The following is an 18,405-nucleotide window of genomic DNA, read 5'->3' as shown; positions in this document are numbered from 1 at the left end:
CAGGCAATAACTATCTAATCTTAAAGTATTTGTAAACCCAACGTATCATATTCCTGATATGTGGCCTGCTATACCATGCGCTTGTATGAAAATATTCTGTTCTTTGTATTGCTTCCTTTGTGTGAATTTTTTGGTGTTCCTGCCAATCCCTCTGCTTTCCTAATAAAAACTGACCAGAATAAGCATGTTCACACCATGGTCAGTGCTGTAGCTGTACTGGGAACTTGGCCTGCTCTCCGCCAATGATCAGACTTGTCCTGCAATGCCCCCTCCCCCTTCCACACAGCCTTTCACTGGGAAGCTCATTGTGCTGCTGTTTCTCCTCTTCCATCTCTCATGCAACTGAGAACAGAGCGAATGTGATCACTTTTAAAAAAAAAGGGGGGAAAACTGTACTTTTTTTTTCCCTCCCCTCGCCTTTCAGGACAACACCTTGGAGAGTGCCGCTCTATCCACTCACAGGAAACGCTGCCATGCCAGCACCCCTTAAAATGCAGCTCTTTCCACCATTCCATCAGTCTTCGTGTTTTCTTTGCCATGGTGGAAGTGCTTAGGGGAACCAGAAGGGCATGGACAAGCCTAGCACTCATCCCCCCCCCCACACGGGAGGGGACGTTCCAGTGTCTCCTCCTTTCTCCTCTGGCTTAAGTGAGTAATGGCCAGCCAGGCAAACCTGCCCGTTGCGCCCGGATGCTGTGGTTGTGCGGAGAGGCATCGTGCATGGGGGAGAGTGGGTAGATCCCTGGGACTCCCGGCTTGTTGGATCTGAGTCCTGAACAGCAGTTGACATCATTCTGGTGGGCATGACATCAAGCGGCACGTGGAGGTGTCATGAACCAGATGTGACCAGAACTGTGTGACTGCGACAAGTGAACCAGACACAAATAAGTGAAGGTAAATTTATTAAGCAAACACATATAAATGTGAACACACCACCAATACGAACCAAGTGAACAAACCAAACAACCAAACAGTAAATAAACCAGTATATGCAACAAAAGGGAGTACCGGAATCGTAGTCAAGCCAGGCCGGGGTCATAAATAGGAGGTCAGCAGATGGGGGGACAAGGAGAAGGGAACAGGTACAGGAGGCAGGATGCAGGGATCAGGGATGCAGGGATCAGGTAACAGGGATCAGGTAACAGGGATCAGGTAACAGGTAACAGGTATCAGGTAACAGGTATCAGGTATCAGGTATCAAACAGGCTGCAGGTCAAGGCTCAAGGACAATACCAAGGCGAAGTGTATATGAACTTGCCGGGTATTTATAATGGCTGCTGTCAGTCATGTGACGTCTGACTGCAGAGGGCAATACCTGCTCCATACTGCCAGGATCCCTCCGCTGGTGGACACCAGTACTGCGGACCAAAGATGACATAATTCCAGCAGGAGACACCTGCTGGTGGATCGCAGTACTGCATGCCAAATGATTGAATTTACCAGCGGAGGGAACCTTTCCTGACAGTACCCCCCCTCAAAGGAGCGACCTCCGGACGCTCCAACTAGCAGTTGCTGGGGAAAGTCCACTGCGTCAAGCTGGGCTATGGGCAAAGTCTCATTAGGTTGGGTAATGGACACTTCAAGCAGGGCAGCAGACAGAACCACATCGGACCGGGAAGCTGGCACATCGGGCTGGAAGGCGGGCAGCGGCACGTCAGGCTGGAAGGCGGGCAGCGGCACGTCAGGCTGGAAGGCGGGCAGCGGCACGTCAGGCTGGAAGGCGTGCAGCGGCACGTCAGGCTGGAAGGCGGGCACATCAGGTTGGACAGCAGGCACATCAGACTGGAAGGCATCGGACTGCAAGGCCGGGACATCAGACTGGAAGGCGTCGGACCGCGAGGCCGGGACATCAGACTGGAAGGAATCGGACTGCGAGGCCGGGACATCAGACTGGAAGGAATCGGACTGCGAGGCCGGGACATCAGACTGGAAGGAATCGGACTGCGAGGTCGGGACATCAGACTGGAAGGAATCAGACTGCGAGGCCGGGACATCAGACTGGAAGGAATCAGACTGCGAGGCCGGGACATCAGACTGGAAGGCATCAGACTGGGAGGCCGGGGCATCAGACTGGAAGGCATCAGACTGGGAGGCCGGGGCATCAGACTGGAAGGCATCAGACTGGAAGGCCGGGGCATCAGACTGGAAGGCCGGGGCATCAGACTGGAAGGCCGGGGCATCAGACTGGAAGGCATCAGACTGGAAGGCCGGGGCATCAGACTGGAAGGCATCAGACTGGAAGGCATCAGACTGGAAGGCATCAGACTGGAAGGCCGGGGCATCAGACTGGAAGGCATCAGACTGGAAGGCCGGGGCATCAGACTGGAAGGCATCAGACTGGAAGGCATCAGACTGGAAGGCCGGGGCATCAGACTGGAAGGCATCAGACTGGAAGGCCGGGGCATCAGACTGGAAGGCATCAGACTGGAAGACCGGGGCATCAGACTGGAAGGCATCAGACTGGAAGGCCGGGGCATCAGACTGGAAGGCATCAGACTGGGAGGCCGGGGCATCAGACTGGAAGGCATCAGACTGGGAGGCCGGGGCATCAGACTGGAAGGCATCAGACTGGGAGGCCGGGGCATCAGACTGGAAGGCATCAGACTGGAAGGCCGGGGCATCAGACTGGAAGGCCGGGGCATCAGACTGGAAGGCATCAGACTGGAAGGCCGGGGCATCAGACTGGAAGGCATCAGACTGGAAGGCATCAGACTGGAAGGCCGAGACATCAGGCTGGAGGGCGTCTGGCTGGAAGGCCGGGACATCAGGCTGGAAGGCGTCTGGCTGGAAGGCCGGGACATCAGGCTGGAAGGCATCAGACTGCAAGGTCGGAACATCAGACTGCAAGACATCAGACTGAAAGGCCGGGACGTCAGACTGGAAGGAATCAGACTGCGAGGCCGGGACATCAGACTGCGAGGCCGGGACATCAGACTGTGAGGCCGGGACATCAGACTGCGAGGCCGGGACATCAGACTGCGAGGCCGGGACATCAGACTGCGAAGCATCAGACTGCAAGGCCGGGACATCAGACTGGAAGGCATCAGACTGCAAGGCCGGAACATCAGACTGGAAGGCATCAGACTGCAAGGCCGGGACATCAGACTGGAAGGCATCAGACTGCAAGGCCGGGACATCAGACTGGAAGGCATCAGACTGCAAGGCCGGGACATCAGACTGGAAAGCATCAGACTGCAAGGCCGGGACATCAGACTGGAAGGCATCAGACTGCAAGGCCGGGACATCAGACTGGAAGGCATCAGACTGGAAGGCCGGGACATCAGACTGGAAGGCCGGGGCATCGGACTGGAAGGCATCAGACTGGAAGGCCGGGGCATCAGACTGGAAGGCATCAGACTGGAAGGCATCAGACTGGAAGGCCGAGACATCAGGCTGGAGGGCGTCTGGCTGGAAGGCCGGGACATCAGGCTGGAAGGCGTCTGGCTGGAAGGCCGGGACATCAGGCTGGAAGGCGTCTGGCTGGAAGGCCGGGACATCAGGCTGGAAGGCGTCTGGCTGGAAGGCCGGGACATCAGGCTGGAAGGCGTCTGGCTGGAAGGCCGGGACATCAGGCTGGAAGGCGTCTGGCTGGAAGGCCGGGACATCAGGCTGGAAGGCGTCTGGCTGGAAGGCCGGGACATCAGGCTGGAAGGCGTCTGGCTGGAAGGCCGGGACATCAGGCTGGAAGGCGTCTGGCTGGAAGGCCGGGACATCAGGCTGGAAGGCGTCTGGCTGGAAGGCCGGGACATCAGGCTGGAAGGCGTCTGGCTGGAAGGCCGGGACATCAGGCTGGAAGGCGTCTGGCTGGAAGGCCGGGACATCAGGCTGGAAGGCGTCTGGCTGGAAGGCCGGGACATCAGGCTGGAAGGCATCTGGCTGGAAGGCCGGGACATCAGGCTGGAAGGCGTCTGGCTAGAACTCCGGCTCTGGCACTCCGGGCTGGGACAGATTGGTAGGTGTGGAGGCAGGTTGGGTTAATGGTAAGATCATTTTGGTTGGGAAAAACTTTCGCTTTTTCTTTGGCTTAGCTACTGAAGCTCTGTAGGTGACTGCAGGACTGTAAATAAGGGGTGCAGCAGACTGGAAAGGAGGATTGTGATATGGCAGAGAAGAGGTACCAGTAGCTGGGGAAAGAACTTGTGGGTTTGTAGACAGCGGAGAGGAAGCAGGTGGGTTGAATGCAGGATAAGTACAGGGAGTAGAGACTGGATAGGAGTATTTGGTTGGGAGCAGCGTGTACTGGGGTGCAACTGAGGCTGACATGGCTGGTGGGGAAACATACTTTTGGGTAGGCTCATACCTGATGGCAGAGGTGGATTGTTTGGCTGGGGCTGATTGCACCATGTCAGACCATGCTGAAAGTATGGGTTGTACAAACTGAAGTTTTAAGCCTCCCTGTCTAACCCAAGACTGAGCAGATACAATGCACTCAGCAATCACCTGTGGGGAACAGGCTGAGTAGTGTTCACAAAAATCAGAAGGATCATCTTCAAAAAGCCATACTAAAGATACAACCTGATTCATATTAAAAGGAGGAGTGAAATCATCACGGCCATCTGGGATACAGGGCAGGGCTAGCTCAGTACAGATCTTTATCAAAGGCTGCACCTCCTCAAACAATGTATAACCCTGATCGACCAGGGAGTGAGCCAAACGCATAGCTGCAAACAACTGGTCACTAGACCATCCTTTCAAAGCCTGGCGGCAATAATCACCACTCTCAGATGCCAGCAGAGAAAGATAAATGATCTCATCAGCATTCATGTTTGCAAACAAACTGAAGCAAATGGTTCCCCTGTGCAGCCACTTCTGGTCAGGAATGGCCTTGGTATTCTGTCATGAACCAGATGTGACCAGAACTGTGTGACTGCGACAAGTGAACCAGACACAAATAAGTGAAGGTAAATTTATTAAGCAAACACATATAAATGTGAACACACCACCAATACGAACCAAGTGAACAAACCAAACAACCAAACAGTAAATAAACCAGTATATGCAACAAAAGGGAGTACCGGAATCGTAGTCAAGCCAGGCCGGGGTCATAAATAGGAGGTCAGCAGATGGGGGGACAAGGAGAAGGGAACAGGTACAGGAGGCAGGATGCAGGGATCAGGGATGCAGGGATCAGGGATGCAGGGATCAGGGATCAGGGATGCAGGGATCAGGTAACAGGGATCAGGTAACAGGGATCAGGTAACAGGGATCAGGTATCAGGTAACAATTATCAGGTATCAGGTATCAAACAGGCTGCAGGTCAAGGCTCAAGGACAATACCAAGGCGAAGTGTATATGAACTTGCCGGGTATTTATAATGGCTGCTGTCAGTCATGTGACGCCTGACTGCAGAGGGCAATACCTGCTCCATACTGCCAGGATCCCTCCGCTGGTGGACACCAGTACTGCGGACCAAAGATGACATAATTCCAGCAGGAGACACCTGCTGGTGGATCGCAGTACTGCATGCCAAATGATTGAATTTACCAGCGGAGGGAACCTTTCCTGACAGGAGGCAAGTGGTTACAGCCTCTGGAACACATGGGGTAGGGATGAATCTCCTAGCAGGTACTTTCGGCCCTCAAGGTGGGGACTCCGGCAGCTTTGTTCGAAAATCTTCTGATATCGGCAGCAGCTGCTGCACACTTTGCAAAGGAAGAGGCAGAGTTGACAGCAGGAGTGGTGGAAGCAGGTGCCCAATGCACCAGCCAGGCCCAGGTAAGAGAAGTGCCTCTTCTTTTTTCACTGGAATGTCTTTAAAGGAAAGCCTGCCTGTTGACTGCTAAAGTTACCTCTTTCAGCAGATCAGCATGAGATGGTTTCTGTATGATAGGGTTGGCTGGGGAGCTTTCTCTCTCTCTCTCTCTCTCTCTCTCTATCTCTATCTCTATCTCTATCTCTCTATCTCTCTATCTCTCTATCTCTCTATCTCTCTCTCTATCTCTCCGACTTCCTGGCGTCTCTGGATATCCAGGACGTGTACTTGCATACACCCATATGCCTCGGGCATCAGAGGTTTCTGCGATTGGCAGTTGGAGAAAAGCACTACCAGTTTGTAGCTCTCCCCTTTGGCCTGGCGTCAGCACCCCAAGTCTTTTTCCAATGTGTTGGCTCCAATTCTGGCGCTGTTAAGGCAACGTGGGATCGCAATCAACAGTACCGTGCGCTCATTTTAACATCGAGTCTTGCAGAAGGAGATCCTGCCCAAATGGGACAAATCTCCGTTATCCCTGGATCATCAAATTCAGGTGAGCCAGTTAGTCAGGGATTCCCTTCTCTGGTGGCTGAGGTCTCTGACCCTTCGGTCTGGGAGATTGTTCCTTCCTCTCCATTGGACGGTGATCACAACAGACGCCAACTTTACCGGTTGGGGTGGAGTGCTGGGGGTAGAGTCGACCCAGGGCCTTTGGTCGTGGGGAGAATCCCAGCTGCCGATCAATGTGCTCGAACTTCAGGCTATGCCTCTCTACATGGTCTATAAGACTACGAGGTCGTCCGATCAGGATCCAGTCAGACAACGCCACGGCGGTGGCATATGTCAACCATCAAGGAGGAACAAGGAGCTTGGCCGCAGCACGAGAGGTCGATCATGTCCTCTGGTGGGCAGAGCGACATGTGCTGGCCCTGCCGGTCATATACATCTCGGGCGTAGAAAACTGGCAGGTGGACTACCTAAGTCGCCATATGCTGGGCCCAGGAGAATGGTCATTGCATCCGCAGGTGTTCAGGCTTCTTGCCTGCAGTGAGGCACAACAGATGTGGATCTCTTGGCCTCTTGTTTCAATTGAAAGGTATGGAGGTTTGTGTCCGGGACCAGAGACCCCTGGGCGGATGCGTCAGACGCGTTGGTGGCTCCATGGGAGCAGTACCGACTGATTTATGGCTTTCCCCCACTCAAACTGTTACCTCGCCTGCTCCGCAGAGTGGAGGCCGAGGGGATTCCAGTAATAATGATTGCCCTAGATTGGTCTCGGCGTCCTTCGTACCCTGACCTAGTACGCCTGGTGGCGGATGTTCCTTGGCAACTGCCGATGCGAGAGGACCATCTATCACAAGGTCCGATACTCCATCCTGTTTTACCCTCACTGTAATTTCCATGATGCTGAGAGCACGGAAATCCTTTGCTCATAAGATTTACCACCGTACGTGGAAAGCTTACATCTCTATGTGTGAGAAGATGGGATGGCGTCCATGCACCTATTCGGTCGCCAGGATCCTGCTGTTTTTACAGCGAGGTGTTGATCAAAAACTTTCCTTAAGCACCATCATGGGACAGATATCAGCCTTGGCTGTCTTTTTCCAACGCCCTATGGCATTTCATTAATTGGTAAGCACCTTTGTGCAAGGGGTTCATCCCTCCGTGTCGACCACCCCTGCCCCCGTGGGATCGGAACCTATGCTATCGGCGCTTTAGAAACTGCCGGTTGAGAACATTAGGGAGATTCCTTTGTTGACTCTTCCCCAGAAATTTGTCTTTCTAGTGGCTATTACATCTGCCAGAAGAGTTTGATTTGGCGGCCTTGTCTTGCAAGCCGCCCTATCTGGTCATCCACAGGGTTAAGGAGGTATTTCGTCTGCAGCCCTCCTTTATGCAAAAGGTGGTTTTGGCATTCCAACTCAATGAGGACATTGTATTGCAGTCCCTGTGTCCTAAGCCGACACATCCTAAGGAGGTTGCCCTCCATTCCCTGGACGTGGTCTGGGCCCTGAGGATATATCTGTCTGCCACGGCTCCCCTCCGGAAGTCAGACTCCCTGTTTGTTTTTGGTGGCTGGTCCGAAAAAAGGGCTGGCGGTCTTGTCGATCATCATTTCCCGGTGGATCAGACAGATCGTGATCCAGGCTTATACCTTGAGGGGGTAGGTGCCCCCCTTCCCTGTCACAGCCTATTCCACCAGGGCAATTGGGACCTCCTGGGCTTTCTGACACCAAGCGTCTGTCTCCAAGGCGTGTAGGGCGGTGACTTGGTCGGCCGTTCACACTTTTACAAAGTTCTACAAAGTTGGTGTATCTTCTGTTGCTTGCTTTGGCCGCAAAGTTGTGCAGGCGGGCGTGTAAAGGTTGCAATTTACACCATTTTTACCGTAAGAGAAAGTTACAATGTTGTTGTAAACGCATTTTCATGCATATGGTGGCCGCAGTTCGGATGCGGCCATTTCAGATGGCAACTCCTCCGTTGAGGAGTGTAAAGGTCAGGACAACGGTCAAGGTTGTGGAGAACTTGGCGGGCACCTGCAGCGCCAATTCTTAAAGGGGACATACCTGTACGCCCCTTTTCCCACCACTGCCATTCTGCTGACGTATATCGGCGTGCGCTGGTCAGGAATCGGTTAAAAACAATTTTTTTGGTTGCTGTAACCTCAGCTCAGAGGATTAGTGAAATCCAGGCCCTTGCAAATTCTGAACCTTTTTAAATTTGTTTTCCCGGACAGAACAATTCTAAGTACAAATCTGGGGTTTCTCCTGACAGTTTCTTCTTCATTTCACTACACTCAAGAGATAATACAGGAGATAATATTGTCTACCTTTTGTCCAGCTCTGTCCAGCCCCAGAGAGGAAGCTTTCCACACCTTGGATGTCAGGAGATGCCTTTTGCAATATCTGGAAGTAACTAAAGACTTCAGAAAGTCATCTTCCTTGTTCATCCTTTAGGAGCAGGGCTTCCAAAAGCAATGGACAAAGAACCTCCGGAGGGGATTATCCCCCATTCCACGAGAGTGGTTGTGGTGTCTATTACCCTCCCTTTCGCATTGTAAATTATATTATGTTCTCTCTTGTGGTTGGTGTGTTTTTCTTATATCTTCTAGCACGTCAGAGGAATTCTGGTTTATGACTGATGGCATAGTGCAGTGATGGCAAACCTTGGCACCCCAGATGTTTTGGAACTACATTTCCCGTGATACTCATGCACTTTGCAGTGTAGTTGAGCATCCTGGGAAATGTAGTTCCAAAACATCGGGGGTGCCAAGGTTTGCCATCACTGGCATGGTGGAAGGAGCTGCATTTAAAGGGGGTTTGACACGCTAGTGTTTCCTGTGAGTGGGTGGAGCTGCGCTCTCTCTCCAAGGTGCTGTCCCAAAAGGCTCATAGAAATACCATTATGTTTAAGTTTAATGTTCTTTCTCTTACGTTCACTGACTGACACAGCTCCTTTTCTAGACCACCTGATTGTTACGCCACCTTCAGGAGAGGACTAGGCAGAACATGTTAACATATTATAACAAAGCTAGAACTTTCTAGATCTGCCCAAGGGGCGGTCCCTTAGGTAACAACCCCCCAGCCTGCCTCCTGCAGCTTCAGTTTACTTCTGCCTAGTGAAGGAGAAGGACCTAGGAACCTGGATTTTTTCTGCAGAAGTTTGCCTTTTGCGCAAGATTAAAGATCCTGTGATCTGCTATCAACAGCCGGCTGGGTGACAGGCTGGATACCCTTATCCTTGTAGTCTCCCCAGCCTGGCTAGCGAGCGTGTGCAGACCAGAGCTCCGCGCTGGGTCGGCCACGACATGCTCCCCAGCTCCAGGGGCGGCTGGTGGGCGTAATGCTCCAGGGCACACATATGACCAGGCTACTGATGTCTGCGTCGGTGTGCCGGGCCAGCAGCCACTCCATACTGATCGGAGAGTGGGTCTATGATGGAATGTTCCCCAGCTCCTCAGGACTGGTAAGTACAGCTCTCCCTGCCTCTGTGGGGCTGAGCAGCTGGGCATTCCCTGGGAGGTCGATTCCGGGGTCCCTCACCTCCCTCTCTCTCTCCCTGTCCCTATCTTCCCTCCCCCCTTCCCTATGGGGGATGCTGCATGGGCTGCTGAGCGGTGTGTGTGCCATAGACGGGGGCTCTCACCTGGGGTGGGGACTGCGCTGGGTAGCTGTGCCCTGGATGTCTGTAGGTCTATCCCCTGGGTGTCTGGAGGCTGTGTCTGCTGATCGATGTAGCGCCATTTCCTCTGCCTGTTTTTCACTGTCCCTCAGTGTTCGGTGGCCATTTTTGGTGTGAACAGGGGGCAGCATGCTCTGACTCCATTTTACTGTAGTCCAGCAGCCATGTTTCCTGTTAGGTCCAATCTTGGACCTAAAAGCCCTCAATTACTTTGTAAAAGTACAGAGGTTCAAAATGGAATCAGTTCGCTCAGTAGTCGCTGCACTCCATCAAGGGGACTCCCTGCTGTCTTTGGACATCCAGGATGCGTACCTGCACATACCCATATGCCTTCAGCATCAGAAATTTCTGCGATTTTGCAGTTGGGGAAGCCCACTACCTGTTTGTGGCTCTCCCCTTTGGCTTGGCATCAGCCCCCCGAGTCTTTACCAAGGTATTGGCTCCTGGTTTGGCGTTGCTGCAACAACGCGGTATTGCAATCGTAGGTTACCTAGACAATCTCCTCCTGAGAGCTTCTTCCGTCTCAGAGTTGGAGGAGCATGTGGCGATCACCATGCAGACCCTGCAGGAATTTGGGCAGCTATTGAACCTAAAAAAGTCGGTGATTGTACCGACTCAGTGCTTGGAGTACCTAGGCTTGCTGCTGGACTCCATGGAAGCGAGAGTTTTCTATTTTCTCTCTTCAGACAAACTGCAGACTCTCAGAGCCGTGGTAAAACTGCTGATGAACCGCAGGTGCTCGTCGCTACGCTTCTGTGTCCTGGGGCTCCTTCAAGGCAGTACCGTATGCACAGTTTCACACCAGAGTCTTGCAGAAGGAGATCTTGGCGAAATGGGACAAATCTCTGTTATCCCTAGATCGGCAGATTCAGATGAGCCAGTTAGTCAGGGACTCCCTGCTCTGGTGGCTGAGGTCCCCGGCATTTCGGTCATTCCTACCGCTACATAGGACAGTGATCACAACGGACGCCAGCCTAACCAGCTGGGGGGGGGAGTAATGGGAGTTCAGTCAACCCAGGGCCTCTGGTCGGAGGAGGATTCCAAGTTGCCGGTCCTCCTGGCCTATAGCACAACAATTTGTTAACAGCACACTAGGTACTTTTGTCACAAATCGAACCGGCACATCCTCTAAAATTAACTGGCTTACTCATCTACACCTGACGTCCTTTTGCAAAACACTCCATGACTCCAATCAAGTTCATAGACCCCTGTTAGGATATGAACAGTTATGCATGCTCCCAGAAACGCCCCGTCACACCCTTTCCCTACTTTACAAACTGATCCTGACCCACTCACATGGATCACTACCTAAGTACGCTAAAATCTGGTCAGAGGAACTTGGGAGAGATATAACCGATGAGGAGTGGAGTAGGGTCTTCTTCTTCACCCACAAATCAACTATTTCTAGTTACGCACAAGAAAAGAACTACAAGCTGGTGTCAAGGTGATACCGGGTCCCGACAAATCTCAAACAAATGTATCCCTCTACCTCCGACATTTGTTGGAGATGCAACTCCGCAAAAGGTACGTACATTCACATTTGGTGGGAGTGTGCTGTACTCCTCCCGTTTTGGACACAAATCTTTCAGATCTTTTCAGATATCTATCACAAACCGCTTCTGCCTTCACCCGCCATTGCCCTTCTGTCTCTTCTCCCGGGCTCCATTAAATCACAGAAAAACAACCTACTAAAATTTTTCCTCTGTGCAGGGCGACAGCTGATCCCTAGACATTGGAAAACCACCACCTCCCCATCCTTATTAGAATGGGTGGGTGAAATTAACAACTTAATGCTCATGGAAGACATGCAAGCAAAGGTACTTGATAAACAGGCTAAATTCTCCTTTACCTGGAGTATATGGAGGCATTACTCTACTTCAGACAAACTAAAACATAGACTCTTAGCAGTCACATCCAACTAAGCTATTAATCTAATCTTTCTGGAAGACCTTAGGTCTTAGACACTGAAACTCCCAATCTCAATGAAGCTCGCTGTCTCTTTGCCCTACCCCTTTCCCCTCCTGTCCCTCTTTTCTCTCTTATCTGCCTTTCCCCCCTCGCCTCTTTCCCCCACCTCTTCTTCTCTCCTATCCTATCAGGCCTCTCTTGGCCTTTCTACGTGCCTACAGGCATCCTGGTTCACTAACTAGTAACCGCCGCCCATTGAGGGTTCCAGATGGACCTTGTCCTTTTGGTTAGGCTCATCGTAGCAAACTTAGCGCTAATATCCACCCTTCCCTGGTACTGGACGGAGTAAGTTCCCATAGGGGCGCCCAGTCCAGCGAGTAGGATACTCGTATTGTATGATTTACGTGCTTACCACTTACCCAATGTGCTACATGACTGTAACAGTATACCTTCTCCTACCATTACCTGTAAAGTATATATTGTGTTTAACACTGTTGGACCAGCCAGTCCATTGTTGGACACCTGGCCCTGTTCCCACCTTATGTTTTTTTTTATTGACTTTACAATCATTATTTGACTATATTGTGATAAAAGATTAATAAAAACTTATTGAACCTAAAATATCAGAGAGATCCCTCTGTTGACTCTTTCTCAGAAAGTGGTCTTTCTAGCAGCCATCACATCGGCCAGGAGGGTTTTCGGAACTGGCGGCCTTGTCTTGCAAGTCACTCCCTATCTGGTTATCCACAAGGATGGCATTCCACATCAATGAAGACATTGTGTTACCATCTCTGTGTCCTAAACCGACACATCCTAAAGAGGTGGCCCTCCATTCCCTGGACGTGGTTCGGGCACTGAGGGTATATTTGTCTGATACGGCTCCCTTTCGGAAGTCAGACTCAGACTTGTTTGTTTCGGTCGCTGGTCCGAAAAAAGGCATGGCGGTGCCCCCCTTTCCGGTCACGGCCCACTCCACCAGGGCAATTGGAACGTCTTGGGCCTTCCTACATCACTCGTCTGTCGCTCAAGTGTGTAAAGCGGCAACTTGGTCGTCTGTTCACACCTTTACAAAAGTCTACAAGGTAGATGTCAGTGCATCGGCTGATGCCTGTTTTGACCACAAAGTTTTGCAGGCGGCCGTGTAATTTGCAATTGCACTAAAAAATGTTTCTGGGTTTTTGGTGAAAAACACAGCACCTTTTAGTAAATGCACTGTTGCATTTGTTACCAAGTTTTGAGGCGGTTTGTAAGGTAGTGACTTCCAGATTGAGGAGCACTCTGTTTTTTTGTGGGAAAAAAGTTCTTTGCTGTTTCCACACAGTTTTTTTGTGGGTGAAGTCTTATAATGGTTCCGACATGTCATTGTGTATGAAGTTTTATGCTGTTTCCCACCCCTCGTTTTGCCACTGCTTGGGGACGTCCCGATGGGCTAAGTAAAGGAGCTGTGTCAGTCGGTGAACGTAAGAGAAAATATGATTTTTGGTACTCACCATAAAATCCTTTTCTCTGACTGACACAGCACCCTCCCCTCCTATTTTTTATGTTCTACTGCTTGTTGACATACTGAAGCTGCAGGAGGCAGGCTGGGGGCTGTTACCTAAGGGACCGCCCCTTGGGCGGAACTAGAAAGCTCTAGTTTTGTTATAACATGCGAACATGTTCTGCCTAGTCCTCTCCTGGGTGGCGTAACAACCCGATGGTCTAAGAATGGAGCTGTGTCAGTCAGTGAACTACAGAGAAAAGGATTGCACGAAGAGTACAAAAAATCCTATTTTTTTTTTTTTTTTTTATAATTGTAATTTTTATTAATTTTTTAAAGCAAAAACAAAAACAATACACTAAAGCATTAGAAAAATCAGAAAATATAGAAAGATATAGATCAAGATGTAAGGCATACGTTACAACAGACAGAGAAAAATGTCCACAAACGCAGGCACAAGGGTGAACTGCGTATCCATATCTCGTACTATAAATAACAAACAGTCGATGTAAAGCGAACAAACTATTCTGAGCATCAAGAGGCCGGAGGCCAAAAAGAGGTAAAAAACGGATATTCACATGGTCAACATAGTATGTCCCCGGGAGGGGAGGGGGCCAAGACAGGGTAGGGAAGGGGGGGGGACGGAAGCCATCAACAAAGGGCCCCGATCGGTAGCTGCAGTCAGATGGACGTACCGGCAGGGGGGGCCCCATATGCTGATCGATCCCAGGGTTCCCACACTTTTTCGAACTGGGGAACCAAATCATGCACCGAGGCTGTCAAATACTCCATTCTCCGAATTTCAGACACCAGTTGGAGTAACCTAGGCCAGGGGGGAGTTGCATTGGACAACCAACACAATGGGACAAGCCTCTTAGCAGCAAGCAAAATGTAGGAAACCAGTCGATTGGTGTTTTTAGGTATACCTGGTATAGGGAGACCCAGCAAGCAATATAGGGGATCAATCGGGAGGGATACCCCCGTCACCTCCACCACCAAAGACCCCACCGCTATCCAGAAAGGCCGTATCAAAGGGCATGTCCAGAAGATATGGAACAATGACCCAATGTCAAGGCCACATCGCCAACAAGATGGCGAGACTGAGAGATCGTATTTGTGGATGACATCGGGGGTCTTATACCAAAACATAAGGATTTTTATTGCTGTTTCCCTTTGCGTAACACACCTAGAGGATTTGAAAGTAGAGGACCAAATCCTATCCCACGTCTGCAGGGAGATAGGCTTGTCCAACAGCTGAGACCATCTACTCATATACAGATGCGTAACTTCAGTTAGAGGGGTCGACTCATGGAGGATGCGGTGAATAGAGGAAATTAAATTAGGTTGATGTGGACCTTGAGCGCAGAGATGCTCAAAAGCTGTGGGGGTGTCAAGGGTTAAGGTCGGAGATTTAGAGTTAAAGAAGTGTCTCACCTGTAGGTAGAAGTAAAACGAATGTTTGGGAATGTCATATTTTTCTCGCAAGGTCTCAAAGGCGTGAAGTCTACGGGAGACAGGGTGTACCAGGTTTCTAAGTTGGAAAAGAGGGGGATCTAGCCACGTGGAAATCCTACCCATGGACAGTCCATCAGGGATATTAGGATTAAATAAGACATTCGTAAGGGGGGGGCAAGCCGAAGAGAGGGAGTACTTTTTGTTACACTTTTGCCACAAGTCCAAGGTAAATGACATTGGGGCAGTACATTGACGTCTGAGGGTGGAGGGTAGTGGGGATGGTGCGCCCCAGATCAAGGAGCATGGGTGAACCGGATACAGGACCCCCTTTTCAATAGTAGCCCACCGACTCGTGGCATTAAGAGAGGACCAGGTAGCAATAATTCGTAAATGGGTAGCTTGATAATATTTCACAATATCCGGAGCACCCAACCCCCCCCGACCCGCGGGCGCAAACACCACAGAGCTGGCAAAGCGATGAGACCTATCAGCCCAAATAAATTTAAGGAAACGTCGTCTGAGAAGTTTAAGCTGAGGGGACGGAACGGCAACTGGCAGTGTCTCAAAGTGATAGAGCAGTCTGGGCAAGACTGACATTTTAAGGACGTTGACCCTGCCTAGCAGGGATAGAGGGTATTTAGACCAGGTCAGTAGTGAATTATTTATATCCTGAAACAGGGCAGGAAAGTTCGCACGGAACAGGTGGGAATAAGAAGGGGTCAGAAAAACCCCCAGGTACTTGAGTGAATCACTGCACCATCTGTAGGGGTAAGATTCTTTTAGTCTAGAAAGTTGTGTGGCAGGGATGTGTATCGGGAGGGCCTCAGTCTTAGAGGTGTTAACCTTGTACCCAGAAATACCCCCAAAGGATGTTAGTAGCTTGTGCAAAGAGGGGAGGGATATCTGGGGGTTGGTAATAGTTAGCAGTACGTCGTCAGCAAAAAGTGATAATTTGTTCTCTCCCTGTCGCATCACCACCCCGCGAATATCTGGATGAGAGCGTACAGCTTTTTTATTTTTTTTAAATATCTATACACAAATGTTTTTCCTTTCATTTCTATTTTAAACTGAATGGGTTGTTTTACAAGGTGAGGGTTTACAATAATTCCTAGTCTAACCACCCTGCTAAGGCCTCATGTACAGTGGATGTTTTTACAGCAGCTGTTTTTGGCAGTAGACGGTTTTTTCTACAGTCATTAAACTCTTCATCATGTTATCCTATGTGTCCATATACACATAGGCTGTTATCTGCAATTTTGGGCAGTAACGTTTTTGAGCAGAAAAAAATGTCTCACCATTGTTTTCTTAACGTTTTTGATCCATTGAAAACATTTTTTTTTTTCTTGAAAAAAGAAAAAAAAAACGCTGAAAAAAGTTGAAACGCTCACTGAAAAGCTACTGGCGTTTTTATAATGTTATTTTAACATCCAGTGTGCATGAGGGCTTATAATTGCCTATTCTCAAGATACTCTGGTCCGGTCATGTGATCTCCCCAGTGGCTGCCTACAGGGGGGAGCAGAGCGCACTGACAATGGATGTAATGTCTGGGCAGTGATATTACTCATAGGCTTACTATGAGGCATTGATTGTCAGCTGCCCCTCCTCTCCCTTGAAACCACCGCGGGGAGCCCATTGTGGAACCGGACCAGAATGCCCTTAGAATAGTTAAGTATAAGCCTTTTCCTTTACAAGATGATTAAAATAGGAGGTAGAAGGGCGGCGGGAGCAGATTTAAGATTAGATAGTTATAGCCTGAAATTCCACTTTAATATTGTTTTTTGCTTAGCTAATTTTGTAAAAATGTGTCCTATAATCTTAGGGTTCTGTTGTAAAGGCTGTGAGCAGGGTATTGCGAGATTTCTAAATTAAAGCGGAGTTCCAGCGGAATTTGTTTTTTTTGATCCTATCATTATTACTAATTCAATACAAAAACTAGTATACAATGTTTATTATGTATTTAGCAAAAATATAAATTTCTTGCTGAATCTTTTCTGCCTCCTGCTGTGGCCGTTGCCATCATGATTGTGGGCATGTGAAGCCCAATCAAAATCTATTCCTGGATTAGCTTTGGAGAGGTGCATGCTGGGTAACCTCTCGATCCCGCGCATGCACACTTTAACCAGTGATCGCCTCCACAAAGATGTCACATATGGCCATAAGTAGGAAGGCTGGACACAGCAAAAACCAGTATAAAATGTGTGATTTACTAATTAAAACGGAAGGATATTCTCAAATGGAAAAAATGGCAACAGCATAGAGAAAACAGCATCATCCACTGGAGAGCCTAATGTCAACCTGCAAAGCTTTGTCCTGAGCTCTGCTAAGCTCCTGGACAGGGCTTAGCAGGTTGAGATCATCATTAACCTTGCCTCAATATGTGGAGGTCCTCTGCTTCTGGTAAGAGGCGTGGGTTTGCATTCGTGGTGGATCACTGAAACCTGCATGTGTGAATATTGCTTGCACAGACCACCTCGTTCACACCGGAACACTGTATGGGAAACCCTTGTTACGTGTGTGCCAAAAAGGCGCTGAGTGTGCAATTTGCAGTGGGTTTTAGTATATTCCTAACACCCCAAACACGGATTGCAAACACTGTGGGCTTGCCTGCACCGGATTGCCTAATACTACAGTTATAGTGATCGATTTGGTGCAATGCGTGTTTGAGAAGTAGTGCATGCACTACTTTTTCTGTGGTTTCAGCCAATTTAAATACCAGGCTGAAAATCGCATGACTACATTGCCTGTGCGATTGGGGTGTGAACCGGCCCTAAATGAAGATGCGCCTTTTTGTTTTGTAATTTTCTTTATACTGTCTATTGATGCCAATTACCACTTTTTCTTTTTATTGTATTTAGATTGTCACTGTATTGCCATGTCTAATGTTAGCATTGCTGAGTTCACATTTAAAGGGGTAGCACAACATATATACATTTTTAAAGTAGAACTAAAGGCAACACTTTTTTTCTATTTTGGATGTATTAAGGGAGGGTACAATCTTTTGTCAGCTTTATTTTTGCAAGAAAACTAATAAGGGGGCTTGAGGATCTCAGTTATGGGGAATAATTACAAACATTAAATGTATTCTCCTTCGTAAAGAGACACTTAAAGAGGAAGTAAACCCTGATGGGTTTACTTCCTCTTTTTTTCCCTGCAAAGGTAAAGCATAATGGACTACTATGCATCGCATAGTAGCTCATTATGTGTCACTTACCTGACACAGGAGCCAGCGAAGTCGCCGCTGTCCCCTGTAGTCCGCCGCATCCATGTTGCTTGTGGCGTCTCGCAGCTCCGACGAATCACAGCGGCGCAACCGCGATGACGTCACTCCCGCGCATGCGCACGGGAGTCGCGTCTCGCAGCTCCGCCGCTGCCATACGGCGAAGCCGCGATGACGTCACTCCCGCGCATGCGCACGGGAGTCGACAAATTTGGCAAATCCATTCTTGGATTTGCCGCATTTAGTGCGCCTGCGCGCCGCTGTCTACGGCGCATGCGCCGTAGACAGCGGTGCCCATTTTCGGGCAAATATCTCCTAAACCATATAGGTTTAGGAGATATTGCTTGGACCTACAGGTAAGCCTTAATCTAGGCTTACCTATAGGTCCAAGTTGTTTGGAAGGGTTTACTTCCTCTTTAAGGGATATAATAGCAATATATGAATATCTTAAAGTGGCGTTCTACCCAAAAA

At 49.7% G+C, this 18,405-nt stretch overlaps 1 protein-coding gene across 8 annotated transcripts in view; it reads left to right on the top strand.

The window, feature by feature from the left end:
* The window catches only part of PIGM (phosphatidylinositol glycan anchor biosynthesis class M), a 313,826-nt gene that overhangs the window by 80,858 nt on the left and 214,563 nt on the right, over positions 1 to 18,405 (top strand). The window lies entirely within an intron of this gene.

Source organism: Lithobates pipiens, unplaced genomic scaffold (assembly GCF_037356315.1).
Source record: "Lithobates pipiens isolate NorthernLeopardFrog02 unplaced genomic scaffold, aLitPip1_a1.2 Scaffold_19, whole genome shotgun sequence".
Taxonomy (NCBI): domain Eukaryota; kingdom Metazoa; phylum Chordata; class Amphibia; order Anura; family Ranidae; genus Lithobates; species Lithobates pipiens.
The sequence above is the reverse complement of the archived record's forward strand: the minus strand, read 5'-3'. Positions and strand labels throughout refer to the sequence as shown.